This window comes from Diplotaxodon limnothrissa, linkage group LG12 (genome assembly GCF_057381915.1).
Source record: "Diplotaxodon limnothrissa isolate DT_005_m linkage group LG12, D_limnothrissa_male_GT1.1, whole genome shotgun sequence".
Classification (NCBI taxonomy): domain Eukaryota; kingdom Metazoa; phylum Chordata; class Actinopteri; order Cichliformes; family Cichlidae; genus Diplotaxodon; species Diplotaxodon limnothrissa.
In genome coordinates, this window is record NC_140607.1 from 22,856,109 (window position 1) to 22,869,985 (window position 13,877).

Sequence of the window (13,877 nt, forward strand, 5' to 3'; positions counted from 1 at the left end):
AGACTTTAATCAACAGCCATGTCTTTGCGGTTCCACTGGCGCACTAATAGACTAGATCATTCCTCTGGTATTTTTCACTTCTTCTAATAAAATGTTTGACAGCACAGCTAAAGTAGTAAAAACACCTTGTAAAGCTGTGAGGTTAACAATTCATTTAAAGGCAACTTTCTTCTAATTAAGTTTTGAATAAAGTGTTCTTATCAACACTGTTTTCTCCATCAGGCAAACGCAACAATGCTAAAAATTGGAACTGGATTTAGAAATAAGAGGGACAACCTTTTTTTTTTTTTTTACTTGCGATACCCATAGTTAGCCTAACCTTGATCATAGGGATTCCAGTTCATCATTTCAATTTACTGCTACTTCTTAACAGAAGGTAGTCAGCTTTTTGTAGACAACTGTTTCTTTCAGTGACTGTCATGGTCTGGTTGGGCACCTGCAGGTCTCAGACAGCGGCTCCTCCTCCTTTAGGCGGAGTCCGGTTGCCCCTCCCTGGCTGACCACCTGTGAGCAATCGTGCCAGCGGTATATCAGACCTGCGCTCTCAACCACTCATCGCCTGAGTATCTGCTATTCCCATGTTAGTTCAGTGGAGCATCCTAAACCTTGTCTTAACGCCGTGTGATGACTGACCTGTCTTTTCTTGTCCTCAGCGATAGCACCCGGAGTGGAGATCTTGTTCCCCTCGCTCCCGTCCTCCTGGACCTGGGCCGCCAGCTGCTTACACAACGTGGCCTGCCGGCCCACCGCTCACCTGCCTGCCTCCCCACGCCTCGACCGCTTCCGGGTTTTCCGCTCCACCTGTCCCCTCCATCTGAAACCAAGTAAGGCAATTCAATTCAACTGCGGAGGATTATTGGTTGTCTGCTGGATCCCTCTGATCGTGATCTCCTCTTGTTCCAGTGCCCCCGGCCCCTACCTAGTCCTGTTTCTACCTCCCCGCTGTCCCCGCTGTTCAGCCGTCTCCTAGAGGTGTCTAGGTCGCCCTCATTATCACCGACGAATCCTACGCGCCACTAGTGTGGTGGCGTCGCTTTGTGTTTCACCTTTGTTTACCTGTGGGCGGAAATAAATCATTTGTTTTCTGTCACCTCGCTTCCGGGTTGGTTTCTGCGCCTGTGTCCATCCCTGTTCCCTCGTGCCGTTGAGCCGTGACAGTGACCCAGTTTAACAAATTAAAGCTCTCACTCCTACTCAATATGTTCCAGACAGTCTTCGACGAGATGCGACTAAATTCACTGCTTTGGGCTTTGTCATCATTGTGTAACCTCTCGTGTTTGTTTTTGCTTCATTATTAGAGTCCTTACTTGTTACATCATTGAAGCAATCATTGACTTGTAGCTCTCAACGTAACTTTACAAACAAATCTGTCTACAGGCGAACAATTCTCTTAAAATATGGACCATGTGGTCAAATAGATTGAGATTTGTTTTGTTTCAGTTTTGTTTTTTAAATTTCTGTTTTTGCTATTTGTCAAATTGAAAGACATTTTGGCCAAATATATACACGGAGCGGTGTAAAAACATCCACAGCCTTGAGGTTCACAGTCTATGCCAGACTGATGATGTTCAAACAGCAGCTGAAAAGCTGTGAGGGATTTTATGAAGAGCTCAGGGGGTGACAGCTGAGTCGGGCTGACATGAACCTCGACCTTACACCTCTTTAGAATGTCAGCAGGCACGCACATGTGCACACGTTAACACACTGATATGCTGGGCCCAGTAATACTTAAATGCACAAGTCAAAGCTCTGTGTCTCCCTGTCTCACTTTGTCTCTCCCACACACCGCCACGCACACAGGCAGGCTTTGAAGGCTGTGGCAGCAGTCACTAATGTTTTGCAGGGTCCCAGTAAGTAGCTGCAAACTGTTTTCTTTCATCTTCACAGGAATAGATGAGGAGATAGGAGGACAGGGATGGAAATCATCAGGCAAGCAGACTGCAATCACATAGCAGCTCTTATCTCCAAAAAGCCAGGTTTTCGGGAACACCCTTGTTTTCAGATGAACAGCAGCATCCATTTATTTGTTTATTTATTTCTGGCTATTTTTCCTTGGGCGTTGAATTTTTATTCATGGTCAGGTGTTACAAAATATGAACTTTGAAATCAAGGAAACAGTGAAATTAAAAACAAGTCTTGAGGCAAAGACACAGGATAAACCTGATTTGCTGGTTTAGCAGACCCCCGAATATACATGAATAACTCTGTCCAACATATCAAACATGAATAGTGAAAAATATTAAAATGGGAATTTAATTATCATAAACTGTGAGGCTTAAATTTAGGTAGAAATCAATTTTAAGCCCACAGATTTAAAAATGTAGCATTACCATGCATCAGAAGGAGGCTCCTGGAGAATTATGTGTACTTCCCAGTGCAAAGCTAATGTTAAGCTCTGTGTTGAAGGTAGCTAACTCCTCTGAACTATAAGCTAGACTAGTTTAAAACCACAGTGTTTGTTTTCAGTTTCTACAAATCTTAACATGAAGCTCTAATGTAGCGTTGAGAAGGACTTGGAATTGCTAGACTGCAGGTTTGAAGGAGCTGGAATAAGTAATGTAATTAATGTTGTGCAGAGACTATTCTGATTTTAAATGAGTAGTTTTGTAATATTATTTAACATAACAGTGTGAAAAAGTGTTGAACCCCTATCGCTTCTGTAGGTGCAGCTATTTATTGAAACATGTACACATACATGGAAACACAGTGTGTATTGTATACCTTTATTCTTCAGCACAGCCTGAACTCTCTTAGGCAAGCACCAGGCTTCTTGAAGGACATTCGAAGCTTGTCTTTAGATGTTGGCTGCCTTTTGTTCCATTCTCTGTAAAGATGATCCCAGAGGTCCAGGCTCTGGGCAGACAGTCCATGACTGATTGTGTGTGTTTTATTCAGGTATGCTGTGTATGATACTTATTATCATACATCTCTCATACGTTCAGCTGATCCTGAACCAAAGTTTTCAAATTTGTATTTATTACTCCATTAAAAAAAACTGTTGCCACTGACCATTGCTCATAAAGCTTTGGCAAAACTGGTCGCTGGGTCAACTGCATCTCTCGAGTCCTGCGCCAGATCTTTGCTGGACTTTGACTTGACTTTATCTTGACACAGGCTCGAGTGTGTGCGAAGATATGCTAAATTTTCAGCTATTAGCTCTTAGGAAATCACCTATTTTGGTGCAACGATCCTATTTCATGGCTGCCAAACTATTATTGTTGGCATTTTTCACATATTCAGCTAATGGTTTTTTTGTCACAGGCTCTTAGTGACAAAGTGGTTCTGAATGTTATGTGCAGACACGACACTGCTTCATCGGTTGATTTAGGTGCCTTTTGTATGCTTGTATCATCCATAGGTCAGTGTTAGGTGGCTTAATAAACAAACAAATTAGAAAAAAAGATTTCTGTGAAAATGGTTGGGTACAAGAACTGGGCTGAAAAGGACTGAAAAAGCAGCCAATGTCCAAAGAAAACTTTTGAAAGACTTTGTGTAAGCCCAAGAAATCCTGACAGCTTGGAAACAAAGTAGAAGGCTCAAAACTTTTGCACAGTACTTCATATACCCTTTTCATTTACAAAGACACTAAAGCATTGCACACATTTACAAAAGTACTACTTTTCTCTGTTTCCTCCCTTTCAGTAAGAACATAATTTCCTCTCCGCCTTTTAGAATCATAAAGAGGATGCTGCAATGGCAAACTCTTAATGTCAGGGTCCTGGGACTGGGCGACCCAGGATCCCTGAGCAGTCATGTATTATATTATTATTATTATTATTATTGTTGTGTATTTTGGTGTTGCTCCCCCTTCCCTGTGCTTGTGTATATGTGTGTGTGGGTGGCTGAGCACTTGTTTATAGGCGGCGTCAGGCCTGGAGGGTGTGGCCCTGCAAGGGGACTGGCCACACCCGAAGCCACACACCTGCTGCTGATCAGGCCTCGTCGGGGGAGCTACTTAAGAGAGTCTTGGAGCTCCCACCGACGCGGGATCATTGCTTGGGACTCCACGTTAGTTACCCAGTTTAGGTTTTGGTCGTGTAGTGTATGCCTGCCATTGTTCAGTGTCCTGACTACTGCCGCTATTGTTTCCCGCAGGAGGAGCGTGGAAGGCTTAAGGAGCAGCGAGCACCGGGAGTGCAGACACGGGAGCAGAGAGCACTTGGAGGACACGACACGGGAGTCTGGGGAAAGACACGGGGATTTATTGTTGTTTGATATCACTCTCTGTAAATAAACGCACTGCTTGAACTTTGAGCTCCGCGCCTGGGTCCTCCTTCCCCACATCCCCACGGTCTGCCAGCCAGACCGTGACACTTAATTATTTAATTACATCAATATTGGTCACTGCTGGAAATGCAGTTGTAATTAAGTGTCATTTCAGGTTCCAGAGTGTGCATGTATTAATAATGAGCTAATCAAAAAGCACTTGGGCTGATTGCCAGGACATTAGCACCTAGAAAGAGGAAGGGAATTAACTGTTGTCTGTTTCTGGCTCACGGAGCACGTCTGCATCTGTCAGGGCCTCCAGTGGTTTATTGTTTTTAGTTGAACTCCCACAATTAGCTAATTTTGTTTTGAAAGTTAATGTGTTAAGTGTTTCCCTGTGTAGTGCTGAAGTGTTTTAAATCCACTGTTTATCAACAACAAGCAGCAAGATGGGAGTTGTCTGGCTGAAATTCTTAGTTGGACACACACACACAAACACACTCGCTGACACACACCTATCCATAAATTGAAGTGTCATTTGTAAAGGTACAAGAGTATTTCTCCGGGGAAATCTAAAGAAAGAAAGTGATAGCGTGACATCTCTCGCAAAATGTCATTTTGTCGCTACAAGCAACCTGTTGAAGAATGTCTGAAAACATGCTTCCTATTAATATGCCACCTCTTTCAAACAGGTTAAGATCATTGTGAGTGTGCAGCCATAACACAGGTAGAAATTACGTTTACTGCTCACTACTGCATCTGAACAGAAAGCACAGTCTTACTCACAGTGCACTTTGTGTTTTGTTCTTGAGACACTGTTATTTTGGTAATATATTCCCTTATATTTACTCATGCTGTTGTGCTCCATTTCACATAAGCTGCGTATGCCAGCAGCCAGCTCAGAGTATATTTCATAACAAGTAGTCTGCTGGTTGGATCATAGATCTGCATTAAGGGATCAGAGTGGGACTGGAAGTAATTCATAGATGATGCTAAGCTTTAAGTGTCTGGTCTCAGGAAGTTTGTAAAAAAAAACAACAACAACAAAAAAAGCATAAAAAGCTTTTTTTTAATGAAATATTGTACAATAAAATCCATAACAACTATAGCTTATTAAAAAATAAACACAGTCTAGACTCCAACACCAGTAGATGAGGAAGTGTTAAACTAAATAACTTACTTAAACTTACATACAAGGGAGTTAGAAGTAATGAAATCCTCTGGCCTCTCAAAGAGATTTGTTTTGATCTGAAGTCGGTTGATCCCAGTTAGCAACACTTTGTGATCAAAAAAGACGAGAAGTCAAACGAAGGTGATACGGCTTCCTGGTCTTGGTCGTAACTCCTGGTCTTTTAAACTCCTTTAAAACAATAAAAAACAATTCGTTTTGGAAGCAGTGATGTTGCCTATGGATACTTGACAATAAAGCTTGAACAAAATTTACAGTTCCAGAAAGTTAAAAACAAAATGCCACTGTAAATACTTCAGCATATTACAGCTAACAGCAGTCCAACAACACACTTTAAATATATCTTTCACATCTATCAAAAAAGTCATATTTTGTATATTTATAACCAGCACTGACTGACAATAGCTTTTCAATTATTCTTAATTGTGTACTTGGCTCTTTACTACAATGCTCAACCCAGTAAAAGTACCACACTTTCCACTTCTTGAAGGTTTTCGAAGTGTCTGCTGATTGATGGGACACGGTCTTTGCAATACCAATATGGATATGATTATTCATATTCATATAAGGTTGACAGATACAAATAACAGCGTTGTGCAGTGTAACAATAAGTCTATACTCTCTGTGATTGCTGCAACCCTTGATCTGTTTGGATTTAATTTATAGTGCAGAAGTTGTTTTGTTCTCTTTGATTAGATTAACTACAGCAATGACTTGCCCACATTTAAGAGACCAATAACTTTTACACAGTCAAAGGCTTTAACTTTAACTGCCAGGGTGTCAACATTTAAATCCTTAACATGTTCTCTTTTTTCATTTAAAAACTACTTAAAGGTTGAAAGCAGTTGGCTTGTTTTAATGGTGTGCACCACAAACGAATACAAGTATGAATAGAAAATGCATGGCACCACCGTTTTCCTGTAGATGCACCAGTATTCTAGAGTAAGGCTATATTGCTGATGCTGTTTTGCTATGATATTGGGATATCATTTGAATCCTGAATCCTGAGCTTTGTGTTTTTGAATGCGGTGTAAGCAGGATCAATGCCATTCAAAAACAAGCATTTACTCTCTGAGCTGGTGAGTGCCACTGATTTGTTTTCTGGCAAAATGCTGTGAGGAAAGAAACAATGCATGAAGGCCTCTATTCAAAGGCAACCACATCATCAGTTGTGAGGCAAAACAAAAAATTGTGGAAAGAATAAAAATGACATTTGCAATTTTTTAACTGGTTAGATTAAGCCGTCTTTAATACTTTTTAACGAAATAAAAATCTGCGAATCATAGAACTTTTTTTTTTATTGGCACTTCTTAGCAGGCTGTGTCAAAGCTTTTTGGTTCGGTTATAAAATTCCTCACAGTGTGGATTCTGCAATCAAGCTGGACCACCTACTGATCCATGCTAGGGGAGTACATTCAGATCTGAGAGTAGATGCAGATGGTGACAAACTGGCATCATCTTGCATGAAAGAGCTAGATCTGTCAAATGGTTGAGGTGTGATGGAAAACATTGTTTGGCTATGATTCCATTGTGTCTTCTAATGAGATTTCAAAAACTTCCAAGCACAAACAGAATCCCTTTTTTGCTTCGTCTTCTTGTTTCTTTTGATAAAGGAAACCAAAGGAACAAGATCAAGCCTTTGGTGGTACTGATGTTACTAAGGAGTTGATTTGTATATCAAAACTGCCAATTTGGCTGATCCTTGAAGTATTCCTTAAGCTGAAATGGGTTTTTTTTAATTTCTCAAAGATTTTGCAGCTTGGTAAATGCACTTTAGTTAGTATGTATCATTTTTCCACTACAACTGAGCACTCAAAGCACCACAAGCCTCATTTATCCATTCACACACATTCAATTCCCACTTAGTAGGAAAACATGCTCTGCCTGCACAACCACCCAAATATGTAATGATGATATCAAAATACATGAGGAAAATATACACATATATAAACATGCAAGCTCATATTCCCAGATCCACTGGGAAATTGATGCTTTCTGCGCCACTTGTTTTGTGGGGCGTTTAAAGTCTTTGTTCTCAGCTTTGAAGCAACCACTCTCAAAGCAATGACTTTGAGATTTAAAATGTGTTTGTGGAGTTAATCAGTGTATCAGCCCTCATTTAAGCCTAAACAACACTCACTATCTATACACAAACGTTTAAGTAAAGTAGTAATCAAATCCAGCACGGACTACCAACATTGTAGCTTCTCGCAAACAAAACTGGCATCTCCCATTGTTCCATTAGTAATTGCAGTATGGGCAATTTAATTTCAGTCTGAATTATATACGGCTAAAGATATTGGAAACAAAATTCCTAAGCACAAAATATTTTTGTGTAGTAGCTGGCACATTGTTCATAGAGGAAATCTGTGATCTTGTCCGTGTCCTTGGTAGCTTCCCCATTCTATTCAGCTGTGAAGAAGGATTTTCTTATTTTTATTTATTCTTATTTCTTTATTTTTTGCTTTCACAATTTGTTACTTTAAGAAAGTCCATGAATACTGTGTGTACACATGAGCCTGAAATAAAATTCACACACCAATGAATGTCCAGTTAGATTACACACTAAAGGGATGTTTATACATGTTCATTTGTACATTAATGAAATCAGCAGCAGTTACCTACACTGCTACGCACGTGCATTCCTGTGTGTTCATGCTACACATATATGGTCAATTATTCCTAGTATTACTGCTGGTCAAAAACTTGGATAAAGCAGTAAATAATCAATTTGGACATACAACTCAATAATATCCATCTAAATTCCTTCTGCGTCATCTTAATCAACGTGTAGATGTGTCGTAATCCAGCAGAAGCCAAGTGTAGGGCACAGAGATAATATTTAAAAAAAGAATTACAAAAGTGCACATAACCGCCAAACAAAGTAGTTAAAAAAAATCAGGCACAAGAAGCGCGCCACGAGAACACAGGGGATGTAAGCACTGTCTGGCAAAGGCAAGGGGGAACGTAGGATTAGATATAGCTTGCTAGGATTGGGTTGTACTTCTCTTTGCCTTCAGAACTGCCTTGAGGCTTCATGGCATAGATTCAACAACATTCTGCAAACATTCCTCAGAGATTTTAGTCCATATTGACGTATTGATAGCATCACACAGTTGCTGCAGATTTGTTGGCTGCACATCCATGATGCGACTCTTCTGTTCTTCCACATCCCAAAGGTGCTCTATTGGATAAAGATCCGATGACTGTATAGTGAGCTTATTGTCATGTTCAAAAAGAACAGTTTGAGATGGTCTGAGTTTTGTGACATGGGACACTATCCTGCTGGAAGCAGCCATCAGAAGATGGGTACACTGTGTTTATAAAGGCATGAGCATGGACACCAACAATATTCAGGTAGACTGTGGTGCTTAAATGATGCTTGGTTAGGGGCACACAGTGTTCTAAGAAAATATCCCCTACATCATTACACCACCACTATCAGCCTGAACTGATGGCAGGCAGAATGCATCTATGCTGCCATGTTGTTTGTGCCAAATTCAGCAGCCTTGCCATCCTACTCTGACATTTGGCATCAACAAGGCATTATCACCCAGAGAACTGCTGCTCACTGGATATTTACTTTTCTAGACCATTATCTATAAACCCTAGACATGGTTGTGTAGGGAAACCCCAGCAGATCAGCAGTTTCTGAAACACTCAGACCGAACTGTGTACTTTGAATCATGCCACGTTCAAAGTCACTTCGTCACTTCTCTTTCCTATTCTGATGCTCGGTTTGAGCTTCAACATTTGAAAAATGCCACGAAAAAGCAAAACGAATAAGTGGACCATGACCCGATGCGTAGACTATAAAGTCTAAAAAAGTCTAAACAAAAGACATGCATTAACATTACTACACAAACTTTGCCTTTTCTTTCTTTCCTGTCTTTTCCAGCATTACTTTCTTTCCCATTTAATAAAACATTTTTTCCTTCTTAGCGCTCTCTTTCTTTCATATACAAGCCTGCTTTCAAAGTGGATCGACCCTTTGACTTCCTCTTGCTGAGCTGGAAGACTTGTATTGGCCATCGTGTTTAATTACAACAAAAGAAATAAGATGCATTGGGCTCATGTCACAGCATGATGAAGATGAAAAGAACATGACTTTCAATCAGGAAATGAACATCGCATTGGCTTTCTCGCCGTGCTTTGTTCAGTAATGACTCTTCTTTGAGATTGCGGCCATGTAAACAAACATAACTACAAACAGCAGCATTTACATGATAAATGTGTTATACACCGTTTACTGCCTATGAGGTCACATGCCAAATGGGATTTTCAATTTCATTTATTGTAGCCACAGTATCTGGTATTTTGGGACTCTGTGCTTTGGTGTGTTTGTGTGAGACAGGAAACAATTCAATTTGATGACTGATGCACTGTCTGTGTATCTAACCATCTGTCTGTCTGGAAGGACTTCTTCATTCACTTTTGTAAATTCCTACGGTGATGTTGCACCCAGTGTTTGGGGCACACAGAGCCATCTAGGCGATGAGACTGTCAGTACGCATCACCAAGCAACCTGCCAAAAAACAACTGAAATCAAAAGCGATCCGAAAGGTCTGATATTACGGTCACTGTGTTTTGCTAGTGACAGTTGGAGAATACACATAAGCAATTTCTCAATCTAATTTTCTCTTTATCCAAATAACACAAAACATAAATCCTCCTGCAAACACTCACATCTAGGTGTGCCACCTGCACTCCTCCTTTCCCTTGCCGCTCTTCTCTAATCCACTTGAATGTAGCTGGATATTAGATTAGAAAGTTATAGATGTGATTATTCATCCCTGGGCGCAGCCATCTATTCGCTGATTAAAACATGAACTGGGGGCCATTATGTAACTGCTTAAAGAGATTATACAGAGTCACCCTCATGGGGGCTTGCTCTCAATTGTAACATACAATTGAAACAGCACAGGCTACGGCACTCATGAGAGCATGTTTGCTATACCTCTATAGCTATAGAGATGAAGTGCAAGAGTCGCACGGAGCTTATTGCAATTTTAAGTTTTTTCAAGGAATTGAGTTTCTCCTCCAGTGTCTTCAATTAATGAGGTAGAAACTGTCAAGCAGTTGCCATGGGTTGGTTTTTGGAAAAGGATTTTTATAAAAGACACCCCCTTGTTTTCTGTAGCCTATTATATTATGACAGAAAACAAGTGAACACCATGCTCTACCCGGGAAAAACTAGACTGGTTGAAAGATGAAAGTCCACAGTCAATATTACCACTCAAACTGAAATGTTCACAAGCTGCATGCTGGCTGTTGGCTGCTCATCACGAAACCTTTGCACCTGGTGAAAAGAGAAGAACCTCAAATTTTATTTTTCTAAATCCCAACCATCACTTTCTGTTTACACATTTACCATGAATACAAATTTACCATAAACCTTCATGCAAACACTCTCACGCACACGATATGTAAACCGGCACAGAGGATCAAAGATTGGGCTCTTATTCTGCATGTATATGGAGTAAAAACTTTTGCATGCTACTTCATGCTCATTAATAGCATGAAGCATGAAGTGAGCTCAAAGAATTGTCAATTTCATAAATTTTCAAAAGACCAAGACAGAGATAAAGAATCTCATCACCTCTACCCCAATTCAAATGTCAGGAAAGTTTTGGGGGAGGGATTTTGAATGTTAAGCCACAAGATGTTTGTGAAGGTTCTCAGTCATCCAGGTCATCGTAGTCAAAGGAGCTTGCAAAGAAAAGCGTCTGGACTTCTTTAAGTTGCTTGAAGACGTTTCACCTCTCATCCGAGAAGCTTCTTCAGTTCTAAGGTCAAATGGCAGAGAGTCCCAGATTTAAACCCAGTGGGAGTTTCCCCCCACAGAGGGACAAAAGGACCCCCTGATGATCCTCTAATCACATGAGCCAAGGTGTGAAAACGGGTGTGGGTCCCAATCAGCCAGGGTTTCGGGTGAGCTCATTGTGAAATCTGGCCCCACCTTATCATGCGATTTCCAGAGGTCAGATGGTCCTCCTTCGAGGATGCCAATGTTCACATTTTGGACAGAGAGGACAGATGGTTTCAAAGAGGAGTGAAAGAAGCCATCTATGTCCACTGTGAGCGACCATCTTTGAACAGAGGCGGTGGTTTACGACACCAACTGTCTGCAGTCAATCCAGTTTTGAGTTCCCTCCCCAGACGCCTTAACGTACACTCACATCCTGGGCCATCTGACCTCTGGAAATCGCATGATAAGGTGGGGCCAGATTTCACAATGAGCTCACCCGAAACCCTGGCTGATTGGGACCCACACCCGTTTTCACACCTTGGCTCATGTGGTTAGAGGATCATCAGGGGGTCCTTTTCTCCCTCTGTGGGGGGATATTCCCACTGGGTTTAAATCTGGGACTCTCCGCCATTTGACCTCAGAACTGAAAAAGCTTCTCAGATGAGAGGTGAAACGTCTTCAAGCAACTTAAAGAAGTCCAGACGCTTTTCTTTGCAAGCTCCATTAAGCCACAAGACGACCAATCACTTTCACTCTACATGAAACTGCAGCCAGTAGCTCGCAATGGAGACTAGAAACCACCGACTATGAAAAAGTAACACTGACTAAACACCAGTAGCATTTGTTGATTGTTTTCTCTGTGCACAAATATAAAGACCTCAAGTTGTTGTTTTACAGGGACCATTTTGTAGTCTTCTTTAGTTGCCAGGCAACCTTTATAGGGACAACAAGACACTAAGGAGTTACTGCATTTGGCCAGATATGAGTCTTATCAATCTGTTCATCTAACTCTCAGCAGCAAAAGCAATTAAGTAGCCGCTAAAAGGGGAACCTTTCTTCTTTAAGAACCATGAAAAAATATAGACTGAAAATGCCTGGTACTAATTAGAAAGTCGCACATATCAGTATACAACACTAAAAGCAGTACTGATGTTAAAAACAGATTGTTTTTTAAGGCTCTACGTGGTAAAGCACCTTTCTTTGAGCCTCTTCTCTGGATTATCAAGATATCATCTCCAGTCTTCCTCAGCGCTGTCTCCCGCTCTCATTATCGGAGCCGCTTTGATGCTGTGGGTTACAGGCGCAGGCAACCAATGGGAAATGTCTTCAACTTTCTAGACACAGTGTCGTTAGTTCAGTAATGATGAAAAACATGAATATAGTGATGTTGGATTGTCTTTGATGATCCTCTCATTCAAAGAAAAAAAAAAGAGACAGGGACAATGCGACAAAGTCCTGTAGGAGCTACAGATTTAGGCCCTGAGGCTGACAGGGCGTGCACGCACACACACACACACACGCATGCATGCACACATACAGTCTTAATTCTTACATCTTGATGTTGATGAGTGAGTATAGGGGTGGGATTTAATAAGTTTTCTTCGTCCCACTCCTTTTTCAGGCAAGTTTTGTTTTTTGTTTTGTGTATTTTATGTTCAATATAGGTATTTGTTGTGCCTGAAAATGAATAAATAAATGAATGAAATGAAATGAAAAATGAATCTTAAGTGGAAGAGTTATTCACAAAGTGAAATAACAGTCACAAAATTTAGTACAAGCAGCAATCTGGGACATTTGTTATATCAGTTGCATCTAATTAAGTTAAAAGTAAAAGTGGCTGCAACAAATTAAATCAGGTTTTTCATTTAAAAAAACTGAAACCTTCAGTATGGTCCAAATATTCACAGCCTGTAAGACAAGCTGACATGATTGAGCCTTGTTTAAATCAAACACGGTTGTTGCTGCGCCCCCTATTGGAGAAATACTAACTGCAAATTATAATTATTATTATTTGTTTGTGCTTCCTGAAAATGGGGTCCTGAGTCAATTTATCTTGTCTGTGACAGACTAAAACTTAAAATCAAAAATCCATATGAGTTTGAGAAAACCTCATCTCAATAGGATTATATTTGTTTTTTGTTTTTTTTGGAAAGTATGGGGAAAAAAGAGGGCTGTATCAATTCTTAAACTTTGTCGTTAAAGCCAAAATGATTAAATATCCAGTATGGGCAAGGCTGACATCACAATGCTTTCAACTTGACTTGAAGGAATCCAATAATACCTCTTTTTTTAAAAACAAAAACCACTTGGATTTATGGTACACGCACCTTCATCTTCACGCAGTGGTGGCACTAGAGGGGCAGAAATGTGGTCAAAAGAATGAGGGAAATCAAAACATATACTGCTGGTGGCCTCCATGTTTTCATGAATAAATCTGAGAGAACGTAGCTCCAAAGGAAATTTTGAGGAAGAGGCAAATGTTACCAGATTTACTGAGATGCTGCCAAAACTGCCGTAATACTCTCCTTACACATTTAAGCCACTGGCAGACTATGAGTATACAAAATATGAATGTGTTGTACGGCCACATGGAACTGTGAGAATCCCTTTCCCATTGACTGTTGCTGGGGTAAGTCCCGATCCATATCTAAGTGTGCCATATGTTTCTTGGGTAACTTATTGCTTTCCCATTCCCAATAAAGTGGCAGAATAAAAAGGCTTTTACAGGTCCCT